At 44.5% G+C, this 23494-nt stretch overlaps 1 protein-coding gene and 2 pseudogenes across 8 annotated transcripts in view; all 3 read left to right on the top strand.

Moving 5' to 3' along the window:
- The window catches only part of LOC144769402 (protocadherin gamma-C3-like), a 917178-nt gene that overhangs the window by 418490 nt on the left and 475194 nt on the right, over nt 1-23494 (top strand). The window lies entirely within an intron of this gene.
- Nucleotides 1956-4529, top strand: LOC144767204 (protocadherin gamma-A5 pseudogene; annotated as a pseudogene).
- Nucleotides 16177-18717, top strand: LOC144767206 (protocadherin gamma-A11 pseudogene; annotated as a pseudogene).

Here is a 23494-nt window from a genome sequence, read left to right on the forward strand (position 1 = left end):
GGTGGAAATGCTGAGCTATTGCACCATGGGTGGTGTCATCAAGCCCTGGTTAGTTTACATAAATGCTTTTTAATGCGTGACACGTATGACAGTTGAATGTGCAGAGGGTGCGTGCACGGTGGCAGAGGGGGGATGCGGCTTAGAGGTTTGTGTTTTGTAACGTTTTTCGGTTGCTTCACAATGTGTGTATGCCAGGCACGTGATACCTACGGACTGGCAATAGAGCTTGGCGCCTATCTGCAGGGGTGGGTCTGTGCCCATGCCCTCAATATTAAAAAATGTCTGTCTGTTCGGATAGAGTACGAATCATGTTGGGTTGAGGAGGAATCAGAGTTTAGATACATGTACTCTTAACACGTCAGTCACCCTGGTGTGCGCGTTCAACCTCCATTATTGATGTTGTTCTAGTCGTGTATTTTACTTGCACTAGATGCTGTTGGGCAGTCAGTATTCACTCTCAGTGACTGGTGTAGTGTGAAACAACCCCTTAGCTGCTTACTAACATGGTGCCCGCCGTTGACCTCGCTGCGGGATGTGTGCCTAGTATTCCACGTGCAGAGAGACCGTATGTCAACAATGGCGCCTCCAGTGAATTATACGCAAGCGCTCCCCTCGCCGCACTTCAGCATTGTTGCGCCAATGCATCCGCTGTTCCCTGTTCTCAATGGACGCCGTATGACTTTATAAACGATCCCGCCGCTCTGATTGGAGGCTGATCAGTTAGAAGCCCTTGCAAGAGGGAGCAAACCAGTGGCTACTGTCGGCAGTAAACTTACCCAGAACGTAACGTTCTACCCTACCCACCGCCGGTATGGAAATTCATGTTTCCTCTTCTCTTACACTACAAAAGCTGCTGAGTCCCTTAGTGATGCACGCCAACCATATTCCACTGGGGGACTCGGGGTGAAGGATGCAGTCATTCTCGGGGAGAGAGCATCCTTCCGTCACCCTGTTCCCATGAGGAATAATCCCCTGTGTCGCCAGGCCTTGGTGTGCCCTGCTCGCTCTGGTCACCTGCGCCCCTGGTGAGAAGAGAACTGGTGTGTAGTTGTTACAATAGCTTTAAAGTCGCACGTTTTTCTGGGCCTAGATGTTGGGCCACTTAGTTCGGTCTCGTCTCCCCTCCACTCTCTGGAGGCAGAGCTGCCAATCTGAAAAGCCGATGCTAGAAATCAGTGCAACGATGGAGGCGACAGACTGTAATCTACCCTGTCCGTTGATGGCCACCCGGTGTCAGAAGAAGAGCGCAGGTGTATGGGGTTCACTTGAAAGCTCACTGTCTCTGTTCCCAGCTTGGTCAGTTTTAAGCGGTGATCCTCAGCAGAAGCAGACAGTTTCTTGAGATAGGCAAATGCAATGCATAGCCCTATCCACAAACTCATGATGTAATGAATTGGCCGTCGCTGGGAAACACTATTCGTGGATACTCTGTGCACTCTCCTGCAACGCTCGGGGTGTGCATAATGGAAAAAGGTATTACTCACTCCACATAAGTCCTAAATAGATTGGGAACTTGAATCCCCTGTGTAATGAGCTGGCTCCGTGTCCCCCGTTCCTGCTTCTCGGGTGTGGGGGCTTCAGCCAATGGAAGTGAATGTAGAAACACCTCTGTGGAAACAGTTCAGCAGCAGCCCTGCTCTGGAAGAGAAATGCTGCAGTTACTGATTGTGACACTGAGCGCCGCTGCTCACCCACCACAGAAAACACAGACCATTCAACCACGTGGGTAGAACAGAGCATTGCCACAATGAAAAGAAAATCGCTGCTCGTCTCAGTGCACTGCAGACTCTCCGTGGGTGAAGTCTGTCACTGGGCGCTCTTTCCAGACGTTAATTTGCTGCAGGTAATTAGAGGGACTTCCTGGGCCTGGAATGGAGCAAACACTGAGGCACTGTTACTTCGGGGCAAACAGACTCTGTTCCTACAGGTCGCAGACATCGAGGCGCTGTTACTCCATGGATCAGACACCGATGCTCTGTTACTCCGGGGCTCAGTCTTCGCGGCGCTGTGACTCCGGGGCTCAGACATCGAGGCGCTGTGACTCCGGTGCTCGGTCATCGAGGCGCTGTTACTCCTGGGCTCAGTCTTCCAGGCGCTGTTACTCCGGGGCTCCTCTGCTGCTTCTTGTTGCTCTGCTGACAGTCTGTGGAGCCGCTTCCGGACAGCTGCGCTATTCCATTCCCGAGGAGATGAGGAAAGGCGCTTTTGTTGGGAATGTGGCTCTGGATTTGGGAATGGATCCAAAGGAGCTATCCGAGGGAGGAGCCCGGATCGAATCTCGAGGTAGGAAACAGTATTTTGCTCTTAATTTAAAAAAAGGACATTTAAATATTAACGAAAGGATTGACAGAGAACTCTTATGTAGACAAGTTTCGCACTGTCTATTAAATGTAGAAATTATTTCCAAAAACATTATGAAAGCGTATGAGATCGAAGTGGAGATCCAGGATATTAATGACAATACCCCCACTTTTCCTGATGATCAAATAATATTGCAAGTCCTTGAAAACACTAACCCCGGCACCCGATTTGTGCTGCCCGAGGCGCATGATGCAGATGTGGGCGTGTACTCTCTGCAGAACTACCAACTCAGTGAAAATAAACACTTCACACTGGACATAAAAAGCAGTACAGATGGCACGAAGTATGCAGAGCTGGTCCTAGAGAAACCACTGGACCGGGAGGAACAGGAAGTTCACAGCTTGATCCTCACAGCCACGGACGGAGGGGATCCGGTCAGATCAGGCACCATGCGGATACAGATCAATGTGCAGGATTTCAATGACAATGCACCAGTTTTTAATCAGACTGTTTATAAGATCAGTGTGCTGGAAAATGTGCCCAAGGGAACTGTTGTGGGCAGCGTGAAAGCTGTTGATATTGACCAGGGAACCAACGCAGAAATAACCTATTCCTTTAGCAAAATAGAAGAAAATATTGTACAGAAATTCGGGCTGGATTCTAACACGGGAGAAATATCTTTGATTGAAAATTTGGATTTCGAGGAGTCAGAAATTTATGAGTTTGAAGTCCGAGGGAGTGATGGGATTCTATCTTCGCGCTGCAAAGTTTTGCTACAAGTCATTAACGTGAATGATAATAGCCCGGAGATATTAATGTCATCTGTGCTGAATCAGGTACCAGAAAACAGCCCGCCGGGTACAGTCATTGCTGTTTTAGAAGTATACGATAGGGATTCAGGAGAGCATGGAAAAGTCACTTGCCTTCTGCCACCCCATATGCCCTTTCTGTTGAATAAATCAATTGGAAGTTATTATAGTTTGGTAACTAGTGGTGTTTTAGACAGGGAGCGTGTTCCACAATATAACATAACAATTACAGCCACAGACAACGGAACGCCACCACTTTCTAAAACCAAAACCATAAACCTTGAGATTACAGATGAAAACGACAACACACCAGTATTTAATCAGTTGTCTTATACCGCCTTTATAATGGAAAACACACCTAAAGGCACTTCCATTTTTAGAGCTAAGGCAACAGATGTAGATTGGGAGGAGAATGGTAAGATCAGTTACTCCATTGTTGATGGACACATTGGAGGTACACCATTATCTTCTTACATATCTATTAATTCCGAATCTGGAGTCATCTATGCCCTTCATTCTTTTGACTTTGAGCTGTTCACAGAATTTCATATCCAAGTGAGCGCTCAAGATGGCGGTTCTCCTACACTTATGAGTAATTCCACAGTGATATTTTATATACTGGATCAGAATGACAATACCCCAGAAATATTATACCCATCAGCCCCCACAGATGGTTCCTCTGGGGTGGAAATGGCACCGCGCTCCTCTGAACCTGGTTATTTGATAACCAAGGTGGTCGCTGTTGACGCTGATTCAGGACAGAATTCGTGGCTCTCCTACCAGTTGCTGAGGTCCACAGATCAGGGGCTGTTTACTGTCGGTCCTCACACTGGAGAAATCAGGACAGCCCGTCCCATTTTGGAAAAAGATACCATAAAACAATTCCTGGTGGTCCTAGTGAAGGACAATGGGCAGACTCCTCTCTCTTCTTCAGTTACAGTCACTATAGTTTTGGCTGACAGTATGCCGGAAATGCTTCATGATATAAGTAACCCGTCACCTCCTGTAGACATGGAGACAAACCTCACCCTGTATCTGGTGATCGCTGTTGCTGTTGTTTCCTTCTTGTTCCTTTTCCTCATCATTCTTCTTATGGCCATCAGGATTCACCGTTGGAGGGAATCTCAGCTCTGTGAGTCATCCGGGATTAACTTCAACTCACTTCCTGCCGCTCAGTTTGTGGGCATAGATGGTGTCAGAGCTTTTCTGCAGACCTATTCTCGTGACGCGTGTTTAACAACAGAATCTGGGAAAAGTCAGTTCAAGTTTCAAAGTTCAAGCAGGACAAATACTCTTTCTGAAAACCAAAATTCTGAAACTGGAGGACCTCCACTCCTGACTGAAGATTTTTTAAGTATTGGCAAAGAGGACCAGCCATTTCTTCAGGTAAGCTCACTCTGTCTGCATTTTATAAGCTAGGGTTTTCTGCAACATCAGCTGTTAATAATTGTCACCAAAAGTACACATAATTCACTGTTTGTCGACTGCAATACGCTACAGTGGCAGAGAACAACAACTAGTAAAATTATAGCATGTTCAACGTAAAATATGCATTATTTAGAAATGGCTAGAATTGATCAGCCTTTGACTCCAGAGCTCTTCCACTAACTCCAAGGAAGTAGAAAGAGATAAATTATTTGGAGCCACCCATTCAAATTTTCCATTGTTAGGAAGAAGGGCAACTCCCTGATATCTGCTATGTTTGAGTAGCTAATCCCTGCGTTTTTCTACGTGTTGCCTTAATATTCTCATCCACCAGTTTAGTTAAAAATTGAACTCTGCCACTGGCCTCCTCTATAGAGGTCCCTGTGGTCGTGGTTTGTGGGTATAGTGAGGTTACTTTTCTCAAACCAAAACAAGAGCTTTCAGCAAATGATTCCTGTATTGGGAATTGGTGTATTGAAGAAACTACTAGAAATGCTTCTAAATAAGATGTGAAAACAAAGGAAACTAAAAAGAACTATTTTTAATAACTACTGCAAGAATTGTTTTGATACCAAGTTGGGATGTTTTATTTCACTCTGTGCCCAATTGCACTAGTCTTGTTTTGTTTATATTCCTTTAGTTTAAATGATGATTTGAGGATTGTTTCAGGTGATCAGAAAGCCTTATACAGCGCATCTGAAATTCTTGTGAGGCGCCACTTGATGCCTCTGTTGTCAAACATATGAGATAATATCATGAAATCTCATTAGAAGTACATTTTTCAATTTACAAAAAATCAATACTGCACAGATCCACTTGAAAGGGTTTTATTGTCGTGTATTTACTGGAATATTGAAAACTCATATTTTCTGACAATAAATACACACACATGCATCCCTGATTGTGTCTAAGTGGGACCCCTACAGGCCTGCCGCATCGAGAATCTAATGGAAAATACTGGTCTTCGTCCAATTTCTTTAGTTCTGTGAGGCGGTGTCTGGCCAGATAAAATATTTATTAGTTGAAGAATTGTAAAGGGGATCTGTTATTGGAAACATAGCAAAGGATAAAGCAGACATTTCTCTGACCGGAAACTAAGCATTGTCTCTGCTGTTAAGAATGATTGTTTTTTTCCCTGAAACTGGGAGCTGTCCTGTGAGCTGCAGGATATAAGGAGAGGAAGCATGCAGAGATTCAACCAGCTGTTTCCTCTTCTTCGATGTTGTGGAAAGTTCACTGAATATTTTCCACATAGAAGTTTTTATTAAAGAAATGAATGAAGTGGATGCCTCCTTGCTCGGATCTCACAGTGCGCTAGGTGCTGCTGGGGTCGTCATAATGCCCTGCGGGCTATAAGCTGTGCTCAAACCGACATTTTGTCTTAGGATAAAAAGTGAGCAGTGATGGGCACAAATGTCCAGATGATGTGCTGGGAACAGTTCTAGTCCTTGAAAAAGAAAGTCATATCTGTTTGACTCTCACTCCCTCTGATGGGGCTGATCCAAGGAGGTCTAATGCATCGAACATTACTATTTTCTATCCCAATAATAATTCCCCAGTGATTAGTCAGAGTCCTACAGAGCCAGCACTAATGAAGGATCAGCAAATATCTCAGTGTTGCTTCAGGTCAAAGGCAGAGAAAAAGATGGCGGGTCAAATTAAAAATAACATGCTGTTTCGACCACATATTTGTTGGGTACTTCTAGAAGTTACAAATCAGAATGATAATGTTCCCGAAGTAACTTTCAGAAATATCTTCAGTCGTCTTCCAGAGGACTCTTCCCTGAGTATATTGTTAACTTTAATCAGATTTATTAGTAACAAATCACTAGAATAAAGGATGAAGTTGGATATCATATTCATATCATATTAATTTCATCATCTGAAAAACGTGACTTCCTGTATTTCCAGTAACTCCCATTCGAGGGTGATCTATGTCCAAAGCTCCCATGACTATGAGCATCTCAGAGAGTTGCAACTTCCAGGTGGAGGATCTGCTCCTCCTTTCAGCAGTAACGTCACTGTGAGGGAGTTGTTGTGCATCAGAAAGATAATCCTCCTCAGATCCTTTACCCTGCTCAGAACTGATATTTTTGTGTTGCTGGAGATTTTATCCTGAAAATGTTTGAGTCTACGCTTTCTTCTCATATTGGTCCAAGATTCACGTCAAACTACCTATAGTGGGACTCTGCCTCATCCCTGCACTTATGAGAATCCTGGAGCTCTGGATTCTGTAAACAATGAGTTTGTTTTTCTCAAGTCAGGCACAGGGGTACCCACAAAAATTCTGCTTCCTGCAAATGTTTCTGGGAATTGAAATGGTTCGATTGGAGGAACAATTGAAAACGTAAGATTGAATCAAGAGAGAGATTCTCCTAGTTATGATGAAAATTATTCTTCAGTGTGCTTAGCGATGTAGGAACATGTGTGATATGTAATGGTCCATACAAGCTCACTCACAGGGTGTGGACTTTGTGACAGTTAATCAATGAACGTTTGTTGCAGGGATTCTGTTTAGGCACGGAACTATGCTTGGGACCATAGACCCTCAGTAGGCAGGGACTTGGTCATCCTACCACCTTAGTACCCATGTGCCCAGGACTGTCTAGCTATAGTGTCTCACTTGCCCTCACTCAAAGAGGAACAAGTGATTCGACAACCTAGAACACAACACTCCCCATTCACTCCAGAATCGCGGTTTCAGGACACATATTTTCACTCTCACACTCGTACTAATACACAATAATTTCTGGCAGAGACACGAGGAAAGTTTAAAATGCTTATTTTAAACTTTTGTGCTCTAATTTGCAGTATATGTGCCTCAATACTTAAGAAAATGCCTAACACAAATATGGTCTGCATAGTAAGTAGTCCATAAATCATAAAAGGAGTTGTCATTATATAAGGCAGGGTAGCCTAACCCACCTCCCCTTCTACGGAAGCACAGTAATTATAAATTAGATGATCTCTAGGTGTTGGCAGTAAACCATATATCTTAGAATGCACAGATAAAAGTTCTGCATTTATTTATTATTTATTTATTATACCACTTGTCAAGCGCGCTGTTACCGGGCGGTATCCTGGCGCTGAAATAATATGAATATCTCCCCAAAGGTGTCCAAAGATTTCTAGAGGCTGAAAAGCCAGGTTTTGATGTTTCTCCTGAAGGCCATCACAGTAGTATTTTGTTTCAAGGCCAGGGGTAATTTGTTCCAGATGGTGGAGGCTCCAGAGATAAAACTACGGCCTCCCCATCGTGCTTTCCTAATCCTACAGGTCTTAACTAGAACTTTATTAGCCGACCTTAGCTGTCTACTCGGTGTATATCGTTGAAAGTGTTGTTGGAGAAATGCAGGACCTAGTCCATTCACTGCCGTATACACCATGCACAGTGATTTAAACATAATCTGCTTGCGTACCGGTAGCCAGTGCAATTTTCTCAGTTCCTGTGCAACCGGTGCAAACTTAGGCAAGCCAGAAATTAATCGAGCAGCTGCATTTTGCAGCGCCTGAAGTTTATTAAGGAGATCTTGCTGGGCTTGCAAAATTAGACTGTTGCAGTAATCAAGGCGGGACAGCACAAGTGCTGTCACCACCGTTTTCCTGCTACTGTCTGATAAAAAAGGGAGACCTTTCCTGATGGTTTTCATAATCCAATGGATAGACGATGTTAAAGCAGTGACCTGTGATTTAAAAGAAAGCTGGCTGTCCATAAGAACTCCAAGGTTCTTTACTTTCGTTGCTGGAATGGGGGGGTGCCCATATCAGGGGGCCACCAGTTGGGACTCCAAAAACTGACATCAGCACCGAAAAGAAGAACCTCAGTTTTAGAGGAGTTCAATTTGAGACAGCTACCAGCCATCCAAGAGCTCACTGCAGACATACAGTCCTGGAACCTAGCAGCTATTCCTTCTTCTCTCCCCGGGAGCAGAGATACCACAATTTGTGTATCATCTGCGTAAGATGTTAATTCAAATCCAAATGACCGAATCACCGGAGCGAGGGAAGAGACGTAAATATTAAATAAGGTGGGGCTGAGGGAGGAGCCCTGAGGGACCCCCCCCCGGGAGTTTGAAGGATCTAGATTCAAACTCTCCCAAAGCTACCACCTGGACCCTATCAGCTAGGAAGGATTTCAGTAAGCTTAAGGCTGTCCCTCGAATTCCGCAGCCTTCTAAACGATCCACCAAAATACTATGAAGGACCGTATCGAAGGCCGCGGAGAGATCAAGGAGAACCAGAGCTGTCCGTCCTCCTGCATCCAGCGCCTTCCTGATCTCTTCCGTGGACTTGATCAGGGCAGTTTTGGTACTATGGCCTTCCCTAAACCCATGCTGGGCTATATCCAAACACTGAGAAGATCTGAGAAAGTCACATAGCTGTACATTCATGACTTTCTCAATGAGTTTAGCCGGTAGTGGTAACCTGGTTATGGGCCGAAAGCTATTAGGATCTGAGATATCAAGTCCTGGTTTTTTAAGCAGGGAAGCAATCGAAACTCGTTTCCAGCAAGTTGGTTATTCTCCGCTAGCAAACATCTGATTGAATACCTCAGCCAGAGTGCGTGAAATGGGGGTGGCTGCCAGTTTTGCCACTGAAGCTGGGCATGGGTCTTGAGGCGAACCTGATTTTGACGCCTGAAGCAGATTTTTTATCTTGTCCGAATTCACAAGGCTAAAACTGGCGAAGGTCGCCGTGTGTGATTTTTCCACAGTAGTCCTGTGAGACCCTTCACGGAGAGACACTCCCACTTGCTGTTCCAATGCTGAGAAAATCAGTTCCACTTTGTTTTAGAAGAACTTGGCGAGGATTTCACAGAGTTCAAAACTAGAGGGAATAATAACTGATTTGGGAGTAACCAGACTGGCAACTGTGTTGAAAAGTTCTCTAGAAGAATTCTTGGCTCCCTCAATCCGATCTGCAAAGTAAATGCTTTTAGCTTTCCTGATCATTTCTTTGTAGATCCTCTGACTGGCCTTAAGTTTAGTTTTCTCTGCCTGCCGGTAGTCTAAGCGCCAGGCGAGTTCTAGTTTTTTACATTTCACTTTATAGTCTCGAAGCTCCTGGGTAAACCAAGGAGCAGAAGGTATTGTACGAGTAGGACGACAGATTTTGGGCTGAACTAGAATAGTACATGCTTGATCTATCCAGTCTGTGTACTTTCCAGCAGCTTAGATAACATCAGTAGGTACAATAAACCTAGAGGATGTTAGTTGCTCCTCCAGCACCCTTCCATCGAGCTCTTTCCACAGTCTATAAAGCTTGGAAGACTTCCTGTCCTGCCTAGCCCTGACCTGTTGGGGCTTTTGAATGTTAAAAAGCACCACTGAATGATCTGACCAGACCATGGGTTCTGTGTGGATAAAGTGAAGGTTTGGACTATTTGTAAAAATACCATCTAAAGTATGCCCTAAAGTATGTGTGGCTCTCCTTACCACCTGCGTAAAGCCTGCGGCCTGCATTACTTCAGCCAAAGCCAAAGTGTCAGGGTCTGAGTCTCCTTCTAAATAACAATTAAAATCTCCTAACACAGTGAAGGACTTCGCACATAGGGCTTCCTCCAACACGGTACCCACCGCATCTAGGAACTGAGATCTCGATCCAGGTGGTCTATATATAAGGCAGCCCTGAAAGGTGAAATGATTAGATAGGGAAAGATTAAATCCCAGAGCCTCATAAGTCTGTGAGGACGCCGCTTGGAATGCTCCCTGAATTGAAGCATGATAGATAATAGCAAGCCCCCCTCCTCTTTTACCTGCTCTATCCAACACCCGGCTAAGGTAGCCTACTGGTGTGGCATTGACTAAAACCGGGCCTGAAGCCGCATCAGTCCAGGTCTCCGTGATAAATGCAATTTTGGCTTTTTTATCCAGAATCAAATCTGCACATTCCGTGCTATGTTTAACCAGGGACCTGGCGTTGATAAGTATACAATTAATTGTATTCTCCTCCCTATCCTCCCTAGAATAGTGGGAACCAGCAAGTCCCTTAATAGGAGTGCACGTAATGACAGGTAGGCATGAGCGGCATGCTGAGCAGATAGTAAGTCCAGTTAGCATTTCCTTGTCTGGAATTATACAAGAGCAATCGTCTAGCACCCTTCCCCTTAACTTCAGTAGCACCTCTCGGCTGTAAGCTCTCCTGGACTGATGGTGTGGGACAAAATGTCCAGGGGTCCTGGCGCTTGGCGCTGTACTGGCGCGGACGGGCTTGCCTTTGGCGCGCCGCCGGCGCACCCGCTGCGCCCGCCCGCTGCGCGGATGAGTGTGTAAGGCCATTTATAGAAGGGAAGGGAGGGGTGGTAGACAGCCAACAGCTAGAACGCTGTCCTAGGTGTCCACCCAAGATGGCGTCCACCCCTGCCTCCGACCGCGTAAGCACGTAGTCTGCTACGCGAGGAGCGGGGGTCTAGATGGGGCAGATATGGCCTTTAGCAGCAAGTAAGTTTAAAATTAAAATAGGCAAATACAAATGTAAAATTTGTGATTAAAATCAGGAGCAGAGCCTATTCCCCGGCTTCCGCCTTAGGGGAAATATCACACTCTCGGATGCAGTCACGATCTCTTCCCTCGAAAGATGCCTCTTCAAGTATATTGTTGCTTATCTGTGCATACCTATATAGCAAAGTACATGCATACCTATATTGCAAAGTATGTGTCCCCAAACAACAGCTGCATTTGCGTGTTTTGTGTAAGTGCTAGGACCTGACCAGAACAGAATAACAAGGGACATTGTCGTTTCACCTTGTCTATGGTGTTCAGACTAAATCCCTGGAAAGAATAGAATTCGAAAACAACAGCAGGTTCTGTGTGAAAGTACAGTGTGGCATAAAGCAAAATATTTTTGTATAGTAACGTGCGCAAAGCAGAGAACTGTCTGCAACATGCTCTTGCTAGCATAGGGAAAATGACAGTGGGCCTGCATAGGACATATGACAAGTTTATGTGTAATTCACCACTTGTTATAATGACTCAAAGAGTCGAGCATAAAGAAGTTGTGTGTGTGTGGGGGGGTAATGTACAGTATTCCTAGCTTTGTTGTTGTCTGTTTTAGTTTAGTTGTGAAAGGCAAGTTCGGTCCCTTCACGTCTCATGTTAATTTGAAACTTGATGCAAATCATTAAACCAGTGTTGAACACGCTAAGATTAATTGGCATAGTCTGTAAAAACAAATTAATTCAATCATTCTATTAAGTTGTCAATGAGTATTTACTTGAAAGCACGTCTTTTAAAGATCTTAATGTTACTGCTGTTCAGGTTCACGTCTGACATTGTGTGGTTTGTACTCTCTGATACTGGTATTGGTAACTATCAGGTCAAATCATAGTTGGGAAGGAACAATATTATTAGAGCAGAAATCTTCAGCTCCTCTACAAAAGTGTATGTAGCTGCATTTGTAAACACAGGCCGGATTCTCCAGATGCAAAATAATTTAAATCATTTCATATCACCAGTAAACTTCTAGGCAAAGTTTTAACTATTGTTCGGAGAATCCCAATTCCACTGCTAACTTTAGAATGCACATGGCTCCTCTACTTGAATTCCAATCAGAATTCTGTATTAAACTCTCAAAAATTGTTCATAATTAGTGATGGGTGAATGTTGCAGAGCTTCCCTCTGTGGAGTTACGTAAAAGCTCTGCTATATTCTGAGGAGTTCTGGGACGAGTGGAGTTCGGTAGTCTCACTGCTCATGCTAATTCTTAGCATCGGGAAGAGCTTGTCCTGTGCTGTAAAATCAGCGGAAACTGATCCACCACTTGTGCCAGAGAGTACTGCTTTTTTCTGCCACAACAGTAGATTTTCTACTTGAGTGGGAGCTTTCTTGGTGCGAGTGGCAGCTTTTTCAATGCGAGAGGTAGTGACCTGCCGTGAGCATCCGTGTTAAAAAATCTTGAAGGGAGTCAGATTTTCTTACTTGGCAAGCCATGCAAGAAAAAACTCTGCCACTTGACGGTTGGTGAAGTTTTTCTGAAACTCCATACTTCAAGCGGATTGGGCAAAACTCTGCCAGAGGAGCAGAGTTTACCACCCACCCCTATTCAAAAGGAACAGTGACCTCAGCAGACAATTACATCATGGAGATCAGTGGCCTAAGCTGAAATCTAAAACACATAACTTGTGCTTCCCGGGCGTCAGTCATAGAGGTCACTGCTGCAGGACTTGTGTAACACTAGCCACGTGTTCTCATCCAAAAGAATGAAACACTGATAAATTATCTCAATAAAAGATTGTCAATCCTGCAAGCGATAATATGATGATATTTGGTGGTTGTATGTGTATGTTGTATGATAACCACTGCGGTTAGAGGATCTGCCTTTCTTTTTTATATAAATAGCTATTCATACCGATAGCCATTTTTTCTGTAATTAATTAGTATACGTGTGGTGCAGTTGCACCATGGACGGTGTCACCAAGCCCTGGTTAGTTCACAAATATATACATTTTTTATGTGTGACATTGACTTTGTGTGTGCAGAGGGTGCATGCAGCAGTGGCAGAGCGAGTGTGTGTTTGTGATGTTCTTAAATTGTGTGGTTCAAGGAAGTGATACTTCTTATTGTGTGGGTCAGGAAAGGGAAAGTTCACATTGTGTGGGTCATGAAAGTGAAAGTTCCCATTGTGTGGGTCAGAAAAGTGATAGTTCACAATGTGTGCGTCAGGTAGGTGATACCTAAGAACTGATAATAGATCTCGGTTTCAATCGGCAGGGTTGGGTGGGGGACCTTTAGCCTTGTCCTGCATATAAAACGAAAGTCTGTTTTTTGAGATGGAGTCCGAGCCATGTCGGATTACCGAGTTTAGAAAATATTACTGCTAACACATGGCAGTCAGTCTGGTCTGCGCGTTTAATCCTTACATCAGGGTGGTTGTTGCAGTCCGCATTGTTTGCTGAATTAGGTTAGTTGTTTCGGTGTCAATTATTGTGTGGTGCATATGGATTTTTCTTGTATCTAGATGTCATTGTGCAGTCAGTATTCACCCTCAATAACCGATGTAGTGTGAGACAGCGCCCTTAACCGGCATCGTATTCAAGGCGCAGAGCGACAAGATGCGCACAATATTTAACTGCCTTTACTTATATCAGTAATTTCAGCATCTAAAATATCGGCGAGTGACCTCAACATAGAAGATGACGTCACAGAGGGCATTGAATTGGAACACAGACATAGGCAAGTCCAAGGTGGCAGATGCTTTTGTTTTAAGATGAGGTTTATTTTAGGGCCACACCCTTCCATTCATCTCTCGCTACCATTATGTTGGTACATTAAATTTAAATAGTACTAGACACATCACATCTCTCGGGAGAGCAGCAATTCATGAAAGCACTCCAAAGGATGCCCTTGTGCACGTTTCTCATTAATAACGTTTTCACCAACTAATGCGAACATAATTCGAAGCTAGAAAAAGTGTTTTATGGGCTCCAGGATCATTTGCGATTCTGACGTAGAATTGTAATTTAACATGTTACGGTGCAGGTTATAGAGTAATGGGCTTAGCGCTGTACCCACTTCAATGTGGCTTTTGACCTCTTCTGGGCCTCTGTACCCATGTATCCGTTCCATCGGTTGAAGGTCGAGTTCTAGCGCCTTAAAGCATTGTCTGCTCGATCAGTGCGCTGCTGTGGACGTCCAGTTCTAACATGTGGAGGGCGGGCCAGTTCACTGGTGGACTTATAAGAGCAATGTCAGTGCCACGGTTTCCACTATATATGACGTAGTACTTATTGTGCTGGACTCGCCCCTGTACCTTGGACGTCTCCCTCGCATGAATCAGGGGCCGTGTCATAGAGGGCTTGGCCGGCGCAGCGTCCAGGGGCTGTGTTATGCACCCGCAGTCAGTAAAGTGAAGTAATGTAACCCATATTTGTCTGAGTGGGTTTCTTATTTTCAAATATTACAGCTATGAAATAGTGAGGAAGGCTTGTCTCTTTCTGCTTTGTTTGGCTCTGTCATTAAATAACGCACTAATTAAGAGTCATTTCAGATTAAATGAATTCACTTTAGCAGGGAATGGGCATAAAAGGCCTGCGCGGCCTTGCGCTTTAGTCAGGCTTAGTCCTCAGATTCTAGGGACCTGTGGTGGAGGCGGACGGGGCCGGTCTCAATCTTTCAGGAGTTGCTACTGATTCAACCGTGAAGTTAAATCATCATCCCCGGCTTCTCCGGTGAATTCTACGCACCCCAGCAGCGCGGTGCCTAGGGGTCACCTGGTCCCTTATTCTCCATGAACTCCATGTGACATTAAACACGAGGCCGCTGCTCTGATTTGTGGCGCCTTCGGTCGTCGCTGGTTAGTTTGAAGACTTTGCAAGAGTGAGCAAATCAGTGGCTACTACAGCCGTAAAGTTACCCAGAATGTTATGTTATGCCCTGTTCATCGCCGGCATGGAAATGAATGTGTTTGATCGTATCTTACCAGGATTGTACGCCACCCATATCCCACTGGGGGACACTTTGTGCAAGTCGCCTATGCTCTGGGCTTGTTCCCATGCGCAGCCACCCGCAGGGAGAGCATCCTTCCGCTTTCCTGCTGCCTTTCCTCAGCTGCCACAGGTTGCGCTGGGATCATGAGGAATAACACCTTCTGTTCCTTGGTCATGAAGCCTTGGTGTGCGCTGCTCGCTCCTGTCACCTGTGCCCCTGGTGAGAAGAGACCAGGTGTGCCTTTGTTACCTCAACCTTCAACTCGCACGTTTTCTGTCCTACGTTATTTTTTCTGCACACTTCCGCTCCGTCTCTCGTTGAGTGGGCGACTCCCTGCAGACAGGGCTGCAAATATGAAAAGATGATGATAGAAATAAGTACAAAGATGGAGGCCGCAGAAGGTGATCTATCGTGTCCGCTGATGGTAAACCGGTGGAAGAAGAGGTATTGCGAGGATGTAAGGGGGGTCAGTTGAAAGCTTGGCGTCCCACCTAGATCAGTTTCCACCGGTGATCCTCAGCAGGAGCAGATCGTTTCATCGCGTAGGCAAATGCAATGCATAGTCATATCCACCAACTCATGATGTAAAAAAATTGGCCGTCGCTGGGAAACACTATTCGTGGGAGCGCTGCCTGTGCACTTTCGTGCAACACTGACTGTTCATATTGGAAAGAGGTATTACTCACTCCACGGAAGTCCTAAATAGATTGGGAACTTCAATCTCCTGTGTCATGACGTGGGACAGTGTCTCCCGTTCCTGCTTCTCGGGTGTGGGGGCTTCAGCCAATGGAAGTGAATGTAGAAACACCTCTGTGGAAACAGTTAAGCAGCAGCCCTGCTCTGTATGAGAAATGCTGCAGTTACGGATCATGACACTGAGCGCCGCTGCTCACCCACCACAGAAAAGACAGATCATTCAACCACGTGGGTAGAACAGAGCATTGCCACAATGAAAAGAAAATCGCTGCTCGTCTCAGTGCACTGCAGACTCTCCGTGGGTGAAGTCAGTCACTGGGCGCTCTTTCCAGACGTTAATTTGCTGCAGGTAATTAGAGGGACTTCCTGGGCCTGGAATGGAGAAAACACTGAGGCAATGTTACTTCGGGGCTAACAGACACTGTTCCTACAGGTCGCAGACACCGAGACGGTGCTACTCCGTGGCTCGGACACAGAGGCGCTGTTACTCCGAGGATCAGTCATCGAGGCGCTGTTACTCCATGGATCAGACACCGATGCTCTGTTACTCCGGGGCTCAGGCCTCGAGGCGCTGTTACTCCGGGGCTCAGGCATCGAGGCGCTGTTACTCCGGGGCTCTGGCTTCGAGGCGCTGTGACTCCGAGGCTCCTCTGCTGCTTCTTGTTGCTCTGCTGACAGTCTGTGGAGCCGCTTCCGGGCAGCTGCGTTATTCCATTCCCGAGGAGACGAGGAAAGGCTCTTTTGTTGGGAATGTGGCTCTGGATCTGGGGATGGATACAAAGGAATTATCAGAGGGAGGAGCTCGGATCGAAGCCAGAGGTAGGAAGCAGTATTTCGCCCTTAATTTGAAAAAAGGACATTTAATTATCAATGAAATGATTGACAGAGAAATCTTATGTAGACACGTAGCTCAGTGTCTATTCAATGTAGAAATTATTTCCAAAAACATTATGAAAGTTTATGTGGTCGAAGTGGAGATTCAGGATATAAATGACAATTCCCCCACGTTTACTGATGATCAAATAACATTACAAGTCCTTGAAAACACTGCCCCCGGCACTCGATTTGTGCTGCCCGAGGCGCACGATGCAGATGTGGGCGTGTACTCTCTGCAGAGCTATCAGCTCAGTGGAAATAAACACTTCACCCTGGATGTAAAAAGCAGTACAGATGGCACAAAGTATGCAGAGCTGGTACTAGAGAAACCACTGGACCGGGAGGAACAGGAAGTTCACAGCTTGATCCTCACAGCCACGGACGGAGGGGATCCGGTCAGATCAGGCACCATGCGGATACAGATCAATGTGCAGGATGTGAATGACAACGCACCAGTTTTCAATCAGACTGCTTACAAGATCAGTGTGCTGGAAAATGTGCCCAAGGGAACTGTTGTGGGCAGCGTGAAAGCTGTTGATATTGACCAGGGAACCAACGCAGAAATAACATATTCCTTTAGTAAAATAGAGCAAAATATTGTACGGAAATTCGGGCTGGATTCTAAAACGGGAGAAATATCTTTGATTGAAAATTTGGATTTTGAGGAGTCCGAAATTTATGAGTTTGAAGTCCGAGGGAGTGATGGCATTCTATCTTCGCGCTGCAAAGTTTTGCTACAAGTCATTAACGTGAATGATAATAGCCCGGAGATATTAATGTCATCTGTGCTTAAGCTGGTACCAGAAAACAGCCCGCTGGGTACAGTCATTGCTCTTCTGGAGGTATACGATAGGGATTCAGGAGAGCATGGAAAAGTCACTTGCTTTCTGCCGCACCATCTACCCTTTCTGTTGAATAAATCAATTGGAAGTTATTATAGTTTGGTAACTAGTGGTGTTTTAGACAGGGAGCGTGTTCCACAATATAATATAACAATTACAGCCACAGACAGCGGAACGCCACCACTTTCTAAAACCAAAACCATAAACCTCGAGATTGCAGATGAAAACGACAACCCACCAGTATTTAGTCAATTGTCATATAGCGCCTTCATAATGGAAAATACTCCTAAAGGTACTTCCATTTTTAGAGCGAAGGCAACTGATGTTGATTGGGAAAAGAATGGTAAGATCAGTTACTCCATCATTGATGGACACATTGGAGGTACACCATTATCTTCTTACATATCTATTAATTCCGAATCTGGAGTCATCTATGCCCTTCATTCTTTTGACTTTGAGCAGTTCACAGAATTTCATATCCAAGTGAGCGCTCAAGATGGCGGTTCTCCTACTCTTATGAGTAATTCCACTGTGATATTTTATATACTGGATCAAAACGACAACACTCCTGAAATATTATACCCATCGACCCCAATAGATGGGTCCTCTGGGGTGGAAATGGCGTCACGCTCCTCTGAACCGGGTTATCTGATAACTAAGGTAGTCGCTGTTGACGCTGATTCAGGCCAGAATTCGTGGCTCTCCTACCAGTTGCTGAGGTCCACAGACCAGGGACTCTTTACTGTCGGTCCTCACACCGGGGAAATCAGGACAGCCCGTCCCATTATGGAAAAAGATGCCATAAAACAATTCCTGGTGGTCCTAGTGAAGGACAATGGACAGTCCCCTCTCTCTTCTTCAGTTACAGTCACTATATTGTTGGCAGACAGTATGCCAGAAATGCTTCATGATATAAGTAACCCTTCATCTCCTGTAGACATGGAGTCAAACCTCACCCTGTATCTGGTGATCGCTGTTGCTGTTGTTTCCTTCATGTTCCTTTTCCTCATAATTCTTCTTTTGGCAATCAGAGTTCATAACTGGAGGGAATCTCAGCTCTGTGAGTCATCCGGGGATAACTTCAACTCACTTCCTGCTGCTCAGTTTGTGGGCATAGATGGTGTCCGAGCCTTTCTGCAGACCTATTCTCGTGATGTGTGTTTAACAGCAGAATCTGGGAAAAGTCAGTTCAAGTTCCAAACTACAAGCAGGACAAATACTCTTTCAGAAAACCAAAATTCTGAAACTGGAGGACCTCCCCTCCTGACTGAAGATTTTTTAAGTATTGGCAAAGAGGACCAGCTATTTGTTCAAGTAAGTTTACTTTATCTGCATTTTATTTAAATGCACGTTACATTGGCTTTTCTGCAATGTCAGCTGTGAATAATAGTCACTAAAAGTACACTTCATTCACTGTTTGTCGACTGTAATATGCTACAGTGGCAGAGAACAAAAACTGGTAAATCATGAAATGTTCAACTTAGAATATGCATTATTTAGAATTGGCTAGATTTGGACGGCTTTTAATTATAGAACTCTTCCACTAAATCCAAAGAAGCAGAAAGAGATAAAGGGTTTGGAACCACCCATTCACATTTTCCAGTGTTAAGAAGAAGGTCACCTTCCTGACACCTGCTATGTTATAGTATGTTATAGTATCTAGTCCCTGCTTTTTTCTGCGTGTTGCCTCAATATTCTTATTCACCAGTTAAGTTCAAAATGGACCTCTGCCAATGGCCTCCTCTTTAGTGGTACCTGTGGTTTGTGGGTAAAGTGAGGTTACTTTTCTCAAACCAGGTCAAGAACTTTCAGCAAATGATTCCTGTATTGGGAATGGGCGTATTGGAGAAAATACTAGAAATTATTCTAAATAGGATGTGAAAACCAAGAAAACTATAAAGAACTAGTCTTAATCACTACTGAAAGTACTACACGTTATGATTCAAAGTTAGAATGTTTTATTTTACTCTGCCCATTTGCAGTAGTCTTGTTTTCTTTATATTCCTTTAGTTTAAATGATGGTTTGATGATTGTTTAAGGTGGATCAGAAAGCCTTCTGCAGTGTGTTTATAATCTCGTGAGGTGCTACTTGATGCCTCTGTTGTCAAACACATGAGAATTTCATGAAATCTCATTGCAAGCACCTTTTTTCAATTTACAAAAAAACAACACCTCACAGATCCACTAGAAACCGTTTTATGGGCGTGTTTTTACTGGAATAATGAAAATCTCAACTTTTCTGACAATAACTACACACACATGGAGCCCTGATTATGTCTTTGTGGGAGCCCCTCCAGGCCTACCTCATGGTGAGGCGGATGGCACAAACTGGTCTTCACTGAATTTCTTTAGTTCTGTGAGGCGGGGTCTGGCCAGGTAAAATATTTAGTAGCTAAAGAATTGTTAAGAGGATCTGTTGTTGAAACTAAACATTTTTTCTGCTTCTGACAATAATTTTTCTTTAACTCCTGAGACTGTGAGCTGTCACGTGGATGGTAGGACATACGGAGAGGAAATGTGGAGTATCAACCAGCTCTTTCCTCAACTTGGAAGTTGTTGTGGAAACTTCACTGAATGTTCTCCACATAAAAAATTTTATTCAGGAAATAATTGACACATCCCTGATTTTCACATAGACGTCAGTGGATTTAGAAACGATTGATGCCTTCTTGCCTGAACCTCACAGTCATCTGTGTAGTGCTGGCCTCATCGTAATTCCCTGAAGGACTTTAACCTGTTTTCAAACCGACATTTTGTCTTGGGATAAAAAGTGAGCAGAGATGGTAGCAAACGGGCAGATGTGGTATTGAGTCCTAGTCCTTGAAAAGCAAAGTCAACTTTATTTGACTCCCAGTACCTCTGATAGTGGGTATCCATGAGGTCTAATCCATCAAACATTCCTATTTTCAATCCCTATAATTTGCTAGTGATTTTTCAGAGGTCTTCAGAGCCAGCATTAGTAAAGGAGCAGCAAATAACTCAGTGGTGCTTTAGGTGAAAGGGACAGAAAAAGATGAAGGGTCAAATTAAAAATAACCTACTGTTTCAACCGTTTATCTATTGGGTACTTATAGAAGTTACAGGTGAGAATGATAATGTTCCCGGTATAACTCTGATACCTTTAATCGGTTTTATTCATCACGAATCACGAGAATAAATGACGAAGTTGGATATCATATTGGAGAAAATCTAACTTTCCTATTACTTAAATCATCTCTGAAAAATGTAACAAACTTGTGGGTCAAAGCATCTGGACAGAGTAACTCAGAATACAATATCACAGTTACAGCCACAAAGGACGTCCTGCTCTAGAGCCAAGCAGGACTATGGATTACATCTATCTGACATAAAACATAACCCTCACATATTTATTAGCATTCTTTCCAGATGTTTCCTCCAGAGAACAGCGCCTCTTATGGTTCCATTTTCTGATCTAGGCGTGGAGATAAACACCAGGCTCACTTGTTTTGCACGAGGCAATCACTTGGATGACACACCTCAGACTGAATGTATTTCCATTGTCTCACATTCTAGGGTGAGATATCTCCAAAGGTGCCATGACTATGAACAGCTCTGTGAGTTTCACTTCCAGGTGGAGGATCTGCTCCTCCTTTCAGCAGTAACGTCACTGTGAGGGAGTTTGTTCTGCATCAGAATGATAACTCTCCTCAGATCCTCTTCCCTGCTCAGACCTGGGGGTTCCAAAATTCTAGAGTCTACTCTTTGTCATCACATTGATCCAAAATTCACAGCAGCCTGCCAGTCACTGGACTCTGGCTCTGCCCTCATGAGGTCGCTGTAGCCCTGGATTCTGGGAAGAATGAGTTCGCTTCTCTCAGGTCAGGCCCTCGGTACCCACGAACATTCTGCTTCCTGCAAATGCTTCTGGGATCTGAAATGATTTGGTCGGGGGAACAATTAAAAACTGGAGCTTGACTCGAGGGAGAGAGATGGTCCTAGTTGTAGTTCATATTATTCACCACTTTGCTATGTAGGGAGGTGTGATGTACCTAATTGTTTATAAGAAATCACTTACAGTGGGCTTTATCGATGGAAGTTCTCGCACAGTTCTTCAAGACTCACGATTTGAAGTGTCAGCCATAAATATGTAGTTTGAGTTTGTGTTGGAGATGGGGGTGTTTAACATGTTAACTTGAAACTTGATCCATATCTTTAAACCAGTGTTGAGCTGAGTCAAATGTGCATATTTTGTAATAAATAAAACATCCTTTAAACATGCAAACATTCTAGTAGGTTGCCTATGAGTATTATCTTGTAAGCACTTCTATCAAAGATCTTAATGGTGCCTCCGTTCAGTTTCATGTCTGGAATCGTGCGGCTTGTGCTCCCTGAGACTGGTATTGCTAACCACCAGGTCAAATCATTGTTGGGAAGCAGCATCAATTTTACAACAGAGATCTCCAGCTCCTTCCCAGAGCGTCGACAACTGTAGCAGCTTTTGTAAGCACAGGTCGGGTTCTCCGATGTCCCTATCGGTAATCTGGGATAAAATGCGGACATTGATTGCAAATCAGCAATAACGTAATAAAGGAGGTTGTGACTGTTCTTCTGTAAATCCTGATTCCACTGTACACGTTTACCATGCACGAGGTTCTTATACCTGAATTTACAATCAGAATTCTGCGTTAACTTTCAAAAACTGCAACTTTCAAAAACTGCAAAAGGCACAGCGACCACGGCAAACAATCGTATCTTTGAGATCTCTGGCCTATGGGGAAATCTAAAACACAGAAGGGCAGATTTACAAGCCCCTTGCACCATTTTTGCGTCACTTTTCCCATGTTAAAAGTGACGCAAAGGTGGCGCAAGGGGCTTGTAAATCTGCCCAGAATATCTGCTTCCCGGCTATTAGTCCCAGCGCTCACTGCTGCGCAGTGTGTGACTCTAGCCCCATGTTCTCATCCAGAAGGAAAAACACAGATTTATTGTCTCACTAGAATAGTAGTTAATCCTGCCGGCGATAATGTGAGGATATTCAGTGCGTCGATGCTTTTGTGTTTATTTAGTTAGTATGTGTGCTGAACTCCTGCACCATGGATGGTGTCACCAAGCCCTGGTTAGTTTACATATTATACACAATTTGCATAATGTGTGACACGAATGATCGTTGAATCTGCAGAGGGTGCGCGCAGCGTGGGAGGGGCAAATGCGGTTTAGAGAGATGGAGTTTGAACGTTCGTCGGTTGCTTCACAATGGGTGGGCCATGGAGGTGAAACCAAGGACTGATAATAGAGCTCGCTGCCTGTCGGCAGGGGTGGGCCTTTACCCATGTCCTGAATATTTTAGAAAGTCTGTTTTTTCGAATGGAGTCCAAACCATATAGGGCTGAGTAGTAACCACAGTGTGAAGATAAATGTACTGTCAGCAAAACATGGCAGTCGGTCTGGCTATAGAGTTCTATCCGTACATTACGGCGATTGTTGTAGTCCTGTATTTTACTTGTACTAGACAGTGCTTTGCATGGGCCGGTACTGTCCGGTATGGAATACCGACACTTTTTTATTTTCAGGAGGAGAGTACCGGCACTTCTCTAGAGAAATGCAATACCTTTGATTTGAGAGTACCGGCACTTCTCAGAAACAAGCTGGTACTCTATTACAGAGTACCTACAATTTTATTTTTCAGTCAGTATTTACGCTCAGTGACTGATGTAGTGTGAAACAGCGCCCTTCACTGGCTACTTTCACGGCGCCTGCCGTTGTACTCGCTGCGGGATCAGAGAGACCGGATGTGATGTGAACAATGGCGCTTCCAGTGAATTATACACAAGCGCTCCTCTCACTGCACTTCAGCATTGCTGCGCCAATGCATCCGCTGTTCCCTGATTCTCAATGGGCCCCGAATGACTTTAAAAACGAGGCCGCTACTCTGATTGAGGCTGCTTCAGCTGGCGCTAGTTATAGTTTTAAGACTATGCACAGTGAGCAAAATCACTGTCCACTATCTGCAGTACAGTTACCCAGAACGTAATGTTCTCCGCTACCCACCGCCGGACTGAAAATTAATGTGTTTCTCCCCTGTCTCTAATGTCAAACCAGTGGCGGAAGAAGTAAGCGAGGGTTGATGGGGTTCAGTTGAAATCAGCGTCCTTGCTTCCAC

This window comes from Lissotriton helveticus, chromosome 7, assembly GCF_964261635.1.
Source record: "Lissotriton helveticus chromosome 7, aLisHel1.1, whole genome shotgun sequence".
Lineage (NCBI taxonomy): Eukaryota > Metazoa > Chordata > Amphibia > Caudata > Salamandridae > Lissotriton > Lissotriton helveticus.